Consider the following 13,990-nt stretch of genomic DNA (forward strand, 5'->3'; position numbering starts at 1 on the left):
TAGTAAGTTTGATTAAAGTTGTGATTACTTAAGATTTAGAAGTCTCATATTTTTTATTCTTAGAAAGCATTGACAACCCTATATCAAAAGATAAAGAAACAGATGAAAAATATTTCCTGGGTAGATACTAGGCCTGAGTCCTCATTCTAGCTAGACACTGCCAACCCAGGCACAGGAATGAGCAAGACAAAACCAGGGCAGAGTATGGAGCCATAAGAGGTGTGTGAAGCCACAGAGGATACGACCTGATTTTGAGGCAAAGAACTCTCAGTGGTAACTGCCAAATGAAGGCAGGAAGGATTAGCCCACCCCTTTAAATCTCTCTGCCCACCAGCTAGAATAGGAGGCTTCTAGGCTTTTGGAGTAAGAAAGCTTCTCTGGTTTGAGGAATATGCCATAAGGGATCCTGCTAAGGACCTTATGGAAAGGCACAGTTGGAGCAAACAGCCTGCTGACAGTTGAGATTTGAATTTCAAATGTAGGAACTTCTGAAAGAAAAACAGTCTTAGCGCAACATAAATTGCTTCCAAACACTCAAAGACACAGCAGAAAGGGCAACAGAAAACCCCATGGGGCAAAATAATTTTGATAAACTGTTACAAATCTGTTCTCTTTTTTGCATCCCTCACTTCCCCAGCCCCCTCCAAGCAACCGAAAGAAGCAGTAAAATTAATTGAAACTGTGGAGGAACTTCCAAGAAATTCTGAGCAAGGAGGTATATTTGAAAAGTAGATGCCATGACTTAATCAACAGTCTCCACTGGGGAAATATCCCCTAGCGAGAGAGAAGTTGGTGGCTGAGTGTGAAGTCAGGCAGTCAACTGGTATATATTTAACTTGTAAAGGTGCAAGCTGTGTCTTGCTAGGCAGCTCTTAAACTATTCCTGAAAGACCCAATAAGGTGATTGCATAGCAATTAATCACCTCATGTTTTGTCATCAAGAAATCTGCAATAAATTTCAGATACCTCAATAAAAAAAAAAAAACCCTTCATTTTAGGCCTGGAAAAAGAATCTATTGGAGCCTATGTGTGGCTGGGGTCTGAGAAGTGCCACTGTGTGTATATCTATACCTGCATCTATATCTATATATCTATAGATACAGATTGGTATAGCTATAGATACAGATCTCTCTCTATGTGTAGCTATATATACACAGAGTGGCACTTCTCAGACCCTAGCCATACAGAGGAAGATGCTAAATGGATTCTTTTTCCAGGCCTAAAATGAAGGTCTTTTTCCATTGAAGTATCTGAAATTTATTGTAGACTGCTAGATGACAAAACATGGGGTGGGGTTAATTGCTATGCATGCACCTTACTGGGCCTTTAGATGTATATATCTATATCTGTATGTATTTCCATCTATATCTATATACCTATATCTATATCTATATCTAATCATATATATCAATCTATATCTATATATCTCACATGCCTAAAAAACATCAGAAGGTCAATTCTTATAGAAAGGAAAATACAATTTTGTGAGCCACATCTGAGAAACTGAGTAAAATGAGTTGGAGGCCAGGCTCTAGAATAAATTTGAAATGCATGGGCAGATTGTTGGTTTTCCATGCCTGTTTTCTTTGCATTTAATGTGTCCCTACTGGTGACCCAGTCAGAGAGCAAATGTTGGATTCCTGCATTTCAGGCTGCAGACGCATTATTCTACCAGTGGGAAATAGGTTCTCATAGTCCTATTATGGAAGCCAAATTGCTTCATCCCCCAAAGCCAGATTTCAATAGCTAGCAGTGGGGAGTCCATACAAAGCTGTAATTTGCAATCCGAATCTAATTTCAAACCTCATCTTAAAAATGATAATTAATATATTGAAGAAGTTCCCTGTATCACTAGCTAGCTTCCTCCTAAATTCTTTAGAATTTATGGGTAATCAATTTCTTAAAGAAAATTAGAGTTTAATCATTGTTTCACACAGTCTTTTATTTTAAATATACTATGGTAAATATTGGTGAAGATCCATTGTGCATATTAAGAAACAATTCATCACATTATCCAAAGGAATGAGTATTTTCCAAACCTACCAGCTTAAGAAAACAATTGTGCCTTTTAATAAAAGTGAAAAATTTATGTGAATTCATCCTTAAAATAGACTGGTAGGAGACCACTGTACCAGAGTGAGATTGAATTTAGGGGCTGTCACTCCTGTAGATGGAGAGAAGGATGTGTATGGGGAAGGTCACACACATCTAAGCTTTGGCTCTGCTCACTCACACCCACCCCCTTCTAAAGTGGAATTAATGAGCTGGCTACTGTCTCCAGCTTCCCAACCATAACAAGCTTTGCAGTGGAGCAAAGGAAAAAAGCAAGGGAAATTCACAACTGAGAAATGTCTCCTGTAACTTGAAAGGAGCTCTGTAGGCAAGACAAGATAAGGAGATTATTAGACAAACAAACATACCTCCCTTCAGCGGTGGAGCTTGGAAATGACGGTACAGGGCCAGCCTCCTCAAAAAGAAAGTGGCAAACAATATAAAAACCCCTTCTTTTCAACTTCTGCACTTCCTATTTGATTTCTGGAGCTCTTAACAAATGAGAATCGGCCAACTTTTGTTTTTTCTCCCTCTACCTCTTCCCAGCCTCTGCTGGAAGTAAAAGCAAAAAAGCTGAGAAATGATCCCAAATTGGACAGAAGACAGGAATTGAGTCTGAATAATTTACCAGCTGTTATCCAGTTCTGGAAAACTAAAGCCTGAAGGACACATGCCACGGCAGAGGATCTTGCGGGCCCCGAAGCTTACACAATTTTTTTTTTGGTTAGGGGAGGTTTCTTTACCAAAAAGAAGACCCATTTATGAAATCAATAATTAGTATGAAGGTGCTTATTCAGAATGAGAAATCACAAGAATTACAAATTTTTAAAAGTTGAGAAATACTTTGGCATCTAGGGCTTGTCATTTCTCCATTCAGTTACTGCACTAATTCTTTTGTTCTCACCAGCAGCAGAGAGGCTGTTGTGAGCACCAGCGATATAATTTACAGGGCCCAGTGCAAAATGACACTCCAAAGTCCCTTCATCAAAAATTAAGAATTTCAAGATGACAACAGCAGGCATTAAACACAGCACTCAGCCCTTCTGAGTGTAGGGCCCTATGTGACTGCATAGATTATATACACATGAAGCCAGTTCTATCAGCATCACAAATTTAGAAAAATGATACAAATAATACAATACAGTATTTTCCATTAATTATGGACCCACCTCTATGAAATGTTCTTCCTACATTTATTTTGCTGCAAACTTCATATGATGACTATTTTGTAGGGTCTTTTTCAATAGAGAAACGAAAAATAATTGTCTTTCCTTTAGCATGTTTGCTTAAAACCTGTCTTTTTTTTAAAAATTATTGTCAGCTTAGGAAGTTTCTTTCAGCATCGCAACTCATTATTGTTTGTGTTTTTAGGATTGTTGTCAAATTGGGGAAGATCACTGCTAGGTTTCTTTCCCACAGGAGCTGTGAGCTTTGTTTTCCACTGGTAGACTCTGTGCCACCTGCACACTTCTGATGCCAGACTCTCTAGGACACGTTCACATCACAGCATAACCTACTATCTGTTGTGACACTGGGGGAACTGGCTCAGGAGTGGGGAGTGGGAGATTCCTCAAAACCACTCCCTCACCAGGATGGCTGGAAATAACATGGAAGCGCCATCTCGAACCAAATGATTCCCAAACTAAGTTTCTCTGAGCTGGATTCCAAAGACACCCATGGCCCCAAGACCAACAAATAGGAGGAAGACAATGTGATTAAGTTTCAGGAAGGGTGAGAAGTCAAGGTGGAAAAAGAAAGTGCTCACAGCTGATCATTGTCAAAATATCTCACTTTTGCAAATTTTGAAACATGTGACGTGGAAAGGGCCTGTGTAAGCTTAACCCTCATTAGCCTCTTAGTAAATCTATTTCTAATAGTAAAACACACCACGCGGACATCTGGCAGTCTACCTAGTAGATTGGCAAAATATCATGCCAGCCACAGAGGAGAGCTCCGGAGCTGATGAAAGCACAGGCTGGGCAAATGGTGGCTATTATCTTTGCCAGAGGACAGGTGACTTTAAAATTCTACATGGTAAGGGCTGCTTGCTGCCCTTCTGTGTTTTTAGGTGCATGTTTCTACTTAGGTAAGAAAGCAGCCAGCAATGGCCTGATGGACAATGAAACTCATTGTAGAGTAAGATGGATGAAAAGAGGCTACTCACTTATTTGAAGTCAAGGGCCACTTCTGAACAGATCATTTGGCATTACTCCTAAAAAAGTGCTTGTACATTTATTATAAAAAGTATTTCCCAGAAAACTAAAGTCCTGTTCTGAAAAGAAATATTTTATTCATACCTTTATAGGGCTGGGATTATAAAACTAAGGCCGCACCTTGGAAAAAGACCTAATTTGGCAATGCCCGCTTCATGTCATTTAGACAGTAGGTAACCCAGCATTTTATAGAGCTTAAGTGTAAATGTGGTTCTCAAACTTTGGTTTCACAACCCAAGTTCGAGAGAAAAGACAACAGGTTATAAAACAAAGGGAAGAGACTAGAATGATATGCAGCAGTGTTGAATGTGTCTTTAGAGTCAACTTTCAATTCTTTATGCCAGAGAGAGGAGCAGTGACAAAGAAAACTGGAAACTGGATAACGTGTCCAGATGGCCAGGGCCAAAGCCTCCCTCCCCAGGGCCCCTTTTTCAGTCGCACCCTTCTCGATCTCTCGGCCACCTGTGAGACTGCGCAACTCTTCCTTCTTCACCTTTCTTTCTTTGCCTTTACCTTCCCCACATTCCCTTTCCCCCTCTCCCCCTGTTGGCGAGCTTTCAGGTTCCTCCTCCCTCTGCTCTCCTCTATGCTCTCTCCTTGGCTCTTTCATTTTCTCTCCACTTCATTGCCTCTCTCTCTGTGGATTCTCTCACTCCAGCCCTCATCTCGTTCCCCTTCTAGTCTCATGTGACTGGCCTGTGACTTTTCACACCCCAGCATGCCTAAGATCTTCCATCTGTTATTGCCACCCCAATCCTCTTAATCACTTTTTTCAAAGCCTTGGGGTCTTCTCTGACTCTTCCAACCTCTGCCTCTGAAAACTCCCTTTCATCTCTCTTTTTCTCTCCATCTCCAATAACATCATCTTAGTTTAGGCCCTCATCACTGCTTCACTGATTTAAAAAAAAAAATCTCCTGATTAATTCTGCTTTAATCACCACCCTCTTAATCTATTTATTTTAATATAAGATTAAATTATTTTAATCTTCTAGATATTTCCTCTTAGTACAATTAGAATATTGTACTCCACTGCTCAAATGCCTTCCATAGCTCCCCACTGCCATATTTCACAAAGTGTAAAATTCCTTTGTACAACATTTGAGGCTTTTCATAATTTGACTTCAACACATCTTTCCAGTATTATATCATACAACTCTTCCTAACTCACACTTGATTTAATGGAGTAGGAATAAAGGGAAAAAGTACAACATGAGTGTCCATGTGGATAACTGAGACCTGACCAAATTTTGCATTTCCCCCAAAGCACCAACAAAGGTTTTGATGAGAAAGGACATGTAGCTAAGTTAATGGCTAAGGAAATGAACAGAGGGATGGGGCCAGTAATGAGCATAGATGCTCTTAAATGGAATGAGCTGGATACACAGGCTGCCCTCACCGATGGAATGGGCAAAGCCCTTGGAAAAAGCAACTCTTCAGTTAGTGAAGGCACACTTTGCAAATGTCCCTCGGCACTGCTCCTGGAACACCAAAATCTTATGAAAATTATTATTAGTGGACTGATAATTTCTGCCTTTCTTTATAAAAGACAGGTAAATGCTCCAGAATACCTAACCTGACATGCTTTCCCTAGATCTCTATTATCTCTTTTTTTGCACTGATATTTTATGTCATCTCTTGTGGAAAGCTAATTTTAAGGCCGTTTTCACCATATTACTTTTTACTCAAATGGAGATCTGATCATTTGGGGACATAAAAGGAAGTGAGGAAAATGCATTAGGCAAAACCAAGGCTAGGATATTAGAAAAAATGGCCCTGTAATAAAATACAGATAAAAGTCACTTTCCTAAAATTATTTTTCCTGTTAAATTATTGAAGAAGAGATATGATAAGACAATATGTATTTTATTCTTCAATACCCAAGTCCTATATTGCTTTACCTGATCCACTTACATCAATTACATATTTGTAATGAAGTTTACTTCTAACACATATATTTTGAGCTCATTTTCTATCCCTCCACCCATCACACTCACATATACATGTTCACACGTAGTCACACCATTCAAAGGAATAAGATGAACGAGTCCAGTATTTAAAGTTTATTTAAAACCTACTGATATATATTTTCAACTAAAAACAAATTTTCTTAGATTTAATCATATTGGCATTGAATAAAATAAAAAGTGAAAACAAAACAATGGATATGTGTAAGAAATGAGGTACAAAGAGTTTTAAATTTAGGAGAGGATAGTTTGTTGTAATTTAATTGAGTGAAAGAGATTTTATCACTTTGAAAAGTCATATATATGCTTTAAAAATTAAAATATGTTGTGATTAATTGAATAAAATAAAAGCTATTAAAAAGTTTGCAGATTTAATCATTTAAACATCTTAAAATACTTTCAAAATTAAGAACACTAAAGTAATACATAATTATCTAAACTTTTTAACCAAAGGAAATTAGTTTACCAACACTAATTAAGTCTCCTACTGTCATTAGAAGTAAATTAAGAATATTATTAAAATGGTTTTAGAAATGGCTAAATTGAGACAGATAAATATCAAGTGAATTTCTCAGGGTCACAGTCAAGTCAGTGGAAATTGGAACCTGTGGATTTTCATTTATATTTGTATCTTTTTAATGATTATTAAAGTGTGTCTTCTCCTAAGCATACCAGTTAATTATATTAGTTATATAAAAAATTTTCACGAGATCTTGCTTTTGAGAATCATGATTTTTCTGATTAACTATTACAAAATATTGAGAAGAGCAAAAATCAATATATTTCTTATGCAAAGTAATAAAAATATTTTTTAAATCATTTGGATACATAAAATAAAATAGCTTTTATAGCAGAAGGAATAGAAAATTCTGATTGATAGGTGAAACTTAAGACAAACATTAAGGAAAACCATGACTCATTTTCTTTTGATTCTCCCAGTCCCTGAACATCATCAGTTCATGCTTTTCATCCTGGCTTTGAGATCTTTTGTAGTTTCTGATCACTTGGGGATTCCTTTTCTGTCTTTCTACCTAAGCTATGATTTATGATACTATTTTTTAGAGACTTTCATTTGTTAGAACAGTTTTAAATTTACAACAAAATTGAGAGGGATGTACAGAGATTTCTCATGTGTCCCCTACTTCAGTCATGCATGCATAGCTTCCCCATTATCTTCACTCACCAGAATGAGGCATTTTTTTACCAAGGATAAACCTACACCGACACATCACAAAGTCCATAGTTTACAGTTGTTCCATTGTATTGCTTTTCTTCTTTTGTCAAAGATCAGTTGATTCTATTTATGGGGTCTATGTTTGGGCTCTTTATTCTGTTTCATTGCTCTGTTTGTCTAGTCTTTCACCAACACCATACTGTCTTGGTAAAGGCAGCTTTACAATAAGTCTTGAAATTGGCTAGCATCAGTCCTCCAAGTTTGTTCTTCTCCTTCAATATTGTGTTTGCTGTTCTGGGTCTTTTGCCTCTCCATATAAACTTTAGAAACAGTTTGTTGATATCCATAACATATGTTTCTGGAATTTTGATTGGGGTTGCATTGACTCTACAGATTAAGATGGGAAGAACAGATACCTTGACAATATTGAGTCTTCCTATTCATGAGCATGGTATATCATTCCATTTATTTCATCCTTTGATTTCATTCACTGATATCATTATTTTATTCAGAATGTTGGAGTATTAGCATAGTTTGCCATATTGCCAAAAGTTTCCTAATTTTTCTATATTTCTTGCTTTGTGACCTTTAGATGAAGCTCTAGTCCCTTGTTTTGATGTTCAGAATTGAAGGCAAATTATACTTGTCTTACTCAGAAGGTAAGTCCATACTTTCGGAGCTTGTTAGTAGGATGGTGAAAAGATGTGAGAGTTGGCAAGGACCCTGAAACATAAAAGAGGAGAGGAACAGGACTAGCGGGGTAGGTAACCAGGAGAAAGATGTTGACATTCCCTCAAAGCTAAGCCACTGAAGCCATCCAGGCAAAAGTAATGCTTCTCTAAATGTACATGTAGCTATGTACTGACTCCCAAAGTTTAAAATATTTAAACTTTCAAATCCACACAAATGCAGAAGATTTCAGAGTGAATTAACCTTATGTATTTTCACAGTTAAGTTTATTTATTTTTAAGCATCTAAATAGTGTTGAGCAGAATTAGAAAGTGTTTGGACATTTAAACACTTGTTCTTTGGCATGTAGATCTACGACAAAAAAGATGCCATCTTTTTAAGTATGTCTATTGATTTCAGATAGACAAAGGGAGATGGAGAGAGAGAGATAGAAACATAAATAATGAGAGAGTCATTGATTAGCTGCTTCCTGCACACCCTCTACTGGGATTGAGCCCGCGACCCGGTCATGTGCCCTGTCCTGGCTGGGAATTGAACTGTGATCACCTGGATCATAGGTGAGCCACGCTGAGCCACGCTGGCCAGGCAATGCCATCCTTTCGATGGTTGACATTACTAATGCTGTTTCAGCAATATGTACATCTATGCTATATAAGAGTTATGTCTCTTTTTTTGGTTGTTCATTTTTAAAATTACAGTTTACGTTCAATATTATTTTGTATTAGCTTCAGCTATACAGGAGTTATGCTTCTCTTTGATGCTTTGTTAAAATCAAAGTTATTTATCACAATGAATATTTTATTATACAAAACAAGAGGTGGTTTTGTAGCATCCACTCTTTACATTATGCCTAGGCCTGTTTTGTAATGTGGTAGGCATTTAAAATATATAAACTTGGTATAGATTTGATGAAGAATCTCAAGAAAGAGATCTTATCTATACCATTCTATATCATGATCCTCTACTTAAAGGCTCAACTCTGCGTGAAGGTCAAGAGAGCACCTTGATTCTTAAAATTATTTTCTTTTGGGGTGTGGGCAGCATAATATAACACTAAGTGGAGCAAATTCAATTCACCAGGATATCAGACCTTTAAGAAACAAACAAAACAAAAAAACCACTAGGACGGTATTTGCATTCACCGCGCTGTCTCCCTGGAAACCCAGAAGACAAACGGCCTTTGTTCTCCCTCTCAGTTCAGATCAAGTCCCTGTGGGCACCCATTTTATACCACCCTGGACCTTTGCCTGTGGCACTTAAGCACAGCTGCAGTGATATACTTAGGAGATTGACGTTTAACTGCACCTCTAGACTAAAAAATCCACTAGGACAGAGACGGTGATTTGTTGTGCCTTTGGTTGTATCTCTAGCATCTAGTTCAGTGTCAGGCTCTTAGTAGGTACACAGTAAATGTTTTTTGAAAGAACATATGAATATATTATACAATTCTGAATTGGTTGTACTATATCATGCAGTAATACTTGTAATTGAGCCAACTTCTGATAATCATTAGAACTGACACAAGTGTAAGAAATACAGTAAGTTTCAGAATAAAAACTTGTTGACTATTACATAAACTTCATAGTTGATTTGAGATTCCTTCTGGGAACCAATTTGACAAGGGCAATGATTGTCCACTGTATTTTTTCTTATGAATTAATTTGATTCTGTATTGTGTCTTTCTTTTCTTTTCTCTGCATTCAAAGCCTATTATTTGATTTTCTCTAAAGATAACTATGCAATGACTTCATGCAAATGCCCCTGTTAAATTACTAAGTTTTTGGTGAACAAACAGAGAAATATAAACTGAGGGGGGAAAATCTATTGCATATTCTTTTTTGACTTGAGTATGAAACATTTTTTTCTTCTAACATCTGAAACACTGTAGGTACAATTTACAATTATGTATTTAATAATTCCACCTCTGCAAAATAATTTTCTTTAAGAGACATTTACAATTCTTCCTATCAACAAAATGATGATATTTAATTGACAGAAGTCTGTCTAATGAAGCATGGCTTAATTCAGTATCTATCCCTGAAAGTATTTAGTTTTAAACCTTGTATTTATTGTGGCATTGTGGTCTTTTTATCATTATCAAGAAAAAATCTGTACAATTTTATTTTAAAATGTTTTCAAATGAGTTTCAAAATCTGCTTATATCTAAAGAGAAGTAGGGGAGCTGTAATGAGAGAAATGAACACTGCCAGGTTGAAACATGCTGGGCAGATGAAAACAACATTCACTGCAACTGATAAAAAACATAACATGGGAGGTTTCTGGTCCAAGATTGAACCAAGATAATTACATAATGTGAGGAAGAAGAAAAAAAAGACTAGAAACAACAAAAAGATACTTTGAAAACAGATACCTCAATCTGAAATACTTCCCTGGGACAATCAACTTCATTTTTCTCTAGTTCTCCGAAATATGTCACACTGAAGAAATATGCAAGGAAGTTTAATTTGCTTAAAGTTAAATTTTAAAAAATTATTTATGTCCATTACATGGAGGAGCACAATATATATTTCTTGAGAGAAATGATTTTTTTTTTTTTTTTTAAGTTCATCAAGTGACTCTTGGCTGCTATTTGTTTCCCATGTTTCCATCAACACTGGCCAAATTACCCTAGTGGGGCTATGGTTGAGCACTTTTATCCTGGAGGCCTCTGGAGCAGGTTGCCTTTCAACAGATAAGATGAGATCATCAGCAGAAGGAGTTAGAGCAGGCTGCCCTTCCTGGGGGCCTTGTCTCGTGACTTATTACCTTGAGAACTTGCTTGGCCTGCTTTGAAGAGATCTGAAGTTTATGTAACCCCTAAGTTTACCCTAATTTCATTGTTAAAGTTGGGCAGGATAGACGGTGGTCTTTGGGGCCTGGCTAAACCGGCGACAGAAATGATGGATTACTATTTGGGTTCTAGCGGGAATGGCTAAGGCACTCTCAAACCTTTGGGTGCAAAATAGTCTTGGTCTCAGAAATAAAGTTTGGTTCAGGGCTCCCTGTGGAGAAAAACTCTCCAGGAGAGTTTGGGGTGTGAAAGCTATAAGTTAAATAGATATTTCTTAGGTCAAAGAATGTTTTTAAGGTAATTATATGACTTCTTTTTATAAAAGAAAGACTAAGGAATTACACATATCTTATAAAGATTGGATGATGATAATTTTATATATTTTTCAAGTGCTTTTAAAAGTGTCCAAGATGCAGGATGTTCAGTTAGAAGATTTTTGTTTTAGTTATTAATAGTTAAGATTTTAATGAATGAATTTTTAAAATGGGAGATAAAGAAAAATATGCCTCTATTATAATGTTTTAAAAGAGGAATGGAAATAAAATACTTGGATTAGAACCTTGGCTTTATAAATCAGAAAAATAGTGAAAATAATATTATCCTGAAAAATAATGGATTTTACACAAAAGAAAAATTACTGGGGAAATAAAAGTAGCACAGAACATTCGTATTGCATCCATAAGACCCCTTTGTTCTATGCAAACAGCTGGACTTTCATTCATTTGCAGATCTTGGACTAGAGAGGTGTTTATTATGCAATTAATTAAGAATGACAGAGTTTTAATTTTATTTATTTTTTAATATGTTTTTTATTTATTTTAAAGAGAGGGAAAGGGAGAGGGAGAGGGAGAAACATCGATGAGAGAGAAACATCAACATCAATCTGCTGCCTCCTGCACGCCCCCTGCTGGGGGTTGAGCCTGCAACCCGGGCATGTGCCCTGACCAGGAATTGAACTGGTGACCTCCTGGTGCATGGGACAAGGCTCAGACACTGAGCAACACCAGCCAGGCAAGAATGACAGGGTTTTAAAAAAATGCAATTGACTTTCTGCTGGTGGATGCCACCAAGTAAGCATCGTTAAAGTCTCCCCTCCTGCAGTCGTAATGTTTTAAGTCAGAGTCTCCCAAAGAGCCTGAATAGCTGTGGAAGCTCTTCCTCAGGGGTTTGAACTTTGAAACAAGAAGTGAGTCTGAGGAGCCATGTTGAGTGATGGGGATGCTCACGGGCTGTGTCCTGGTGAGAGATCCAAACCCCAAGCTCTTCAGAGGCTTTGGGTTGGTCATGACGCCTCTGTGGAGGAGGTGGGTGCAGCCATGAAGGCAGGGCTACACGAGGCGGGTGAGAGAGCTGCGGAACTGGAGAGGGCCGTCTTAGGAGAAGATTCTCAAAGACCTGGTGCCCACTTAACTGTGAAAAAGATTTTTGTCAGCAGTGTTGAAGAAGACACTGGAGAACATCACTAAAATATTATTTTAAATCGAAGTGATTGAAATCATGACTGACCGAGAGAGTGGCAAAAAGAGAGGCTTTGCTTTTGTAATCTTTGATGAGCATGACTCTGTAGACAAGATTGTCATTCAGAAAACCATACTGTGAAGGGCCACAACTGCAAAGTAAGGAAAGTCCCATCTAGGCAAGAGGTGGCTAGTGCTTCATCCAGCCAAAGAAGTTGAAGTGGTTCTGGAAACTTCAGAGGTGGTCATGAAGGTGGTTTTGGTGGGAATGACAACTTCAGTCATGGAGTAAACTTCAATGGTCGAGGTGGCTTTGGTGGCAGTCATGGTGGTAGTGGATACAGTGACAGTGGGGATGGCTGTAATGGATTTGGTAATGATGGTGGTAATGGAGGAGCTGGACCGGTTACTCTGGAGGAAGCAGAGACTATGGAAGCGGTGGACAGAGTTATGGAAACCATGGCAGTGGCTAAGGCAGGAGTGGCAGCTATGACAGCTACAACAGTGGAGGAGGCAGAGGCGGAGGCAGCTTTGGCAATGGTAGTGGAAGTAATTTGGAGGTGGGAGTAATTTTGGCAATTACAACAATCAGTCTTCAAATTTTGGACCCATGAAAGGAGGAAACTTTGGAGGCAGAAGTTCTGTCCCCTATGGTGATAGAGGACAATACTCTGCCAAATCATGAAACCAAGGTGGCTGTAGTGGTTCCAGCAGCAGTGGCAATGGCTGCAACAGTGGCAGAAGGTTTTAATTACTACCAGGAAGCAAAGCTTAGCAGGAGAGAGCCAGAGAAGTGACAAGGAAGCTACGGGTTACAATAGATTTATAAACTCAGCCACGCACAGTGGTGGCAGGGCCTAGCTGCTACAAAGAAGACATGTTTTATACAACACTCATGTGAATGGGCAAAAAACTCGAGGACTGTATTTGTAACTAATTGTATAACAGGTTATTTCAGTTTCTGTTCTGTGGAAAGTGTAAAGCATTCCAACATAGGATTTTAATGTATGAGCATTTTTGCACTTATGCTGTTGATTGCTAAATATAATAGTCTGATCATGACGCTGAATAAATGTGTCTTTTTTAAAATGTGCTGTGTAAAGTTAGTCTACTCTGAAGCCATCTTGGTAAATTACTCCAACAGTGTGAAGTTAGAGTTCCTTCAGGGTGATGCCAGGTTCCATCTGAAATTTATTTACAACCTGCTTGGGCACAGAAACCACTGTCTTCAGAAACCTTGATGTAGCTGAACTGACAGTTACTGTGCTGTGACCTGGAGCTCATCATTAAAAGAGTCACCCAAGCAGAGTCATAGAGTTTATTTGTCTATTAACGATTGTTGGCACATCCTATGTAATATATCTAAATAGAATTATGGTACCAGATACAATTATAGATGGGAATGAAGTTTGTGTATCATCTATTATCATATGTAATCAATAAGCAAATTAATATCCTCTTGAAAAAAATTCAATTGAGATGTCTTAGATGTCATTAGTGACGACAAACATTTATTGAATGCACATCAAGTGCTGGCAATTTGTTAGCTTTTGAGGACTCAGAGATTAATATGGTATTGTCTTTGCTTGGGAGAGGTAGTTCATTGACTAACAAGTTCATAGAAAGAACACATGGTACCTGGTAAGTAC

The 13,990-nt window shown here is 37.8% G+C and overlaps 1 pseudogene; it reads left to right on the forward strand.

Moving 5' to 3' along the window:
* LOC107523891 (heterogeneous nuclear ribonucleoprotein A1-like) overlaps positions 1 to 13,092 on the forward strand; it is an 88,053-nt pseudogene extending 74,961 nt beyond the window's left edge.
* Positions 13,093 to 13,990: the final 898 nt, after the last annotated feature.

Source organism: Miniopterus natalensis, chromosome 5, assembly GCF_054644295.1.
Source record: "Miniopterus natalensis isolate mMinNat1 chromosome 5, mMinNat1.hap1, whole genome shotgun sequence".
NCBI classification, from domain to species: Eukaryota; Metazoa; Chordata; class Mammalia; order Chiroptera; family Miniopteridae; genus Miniopterus; species Miniopterus natalensis.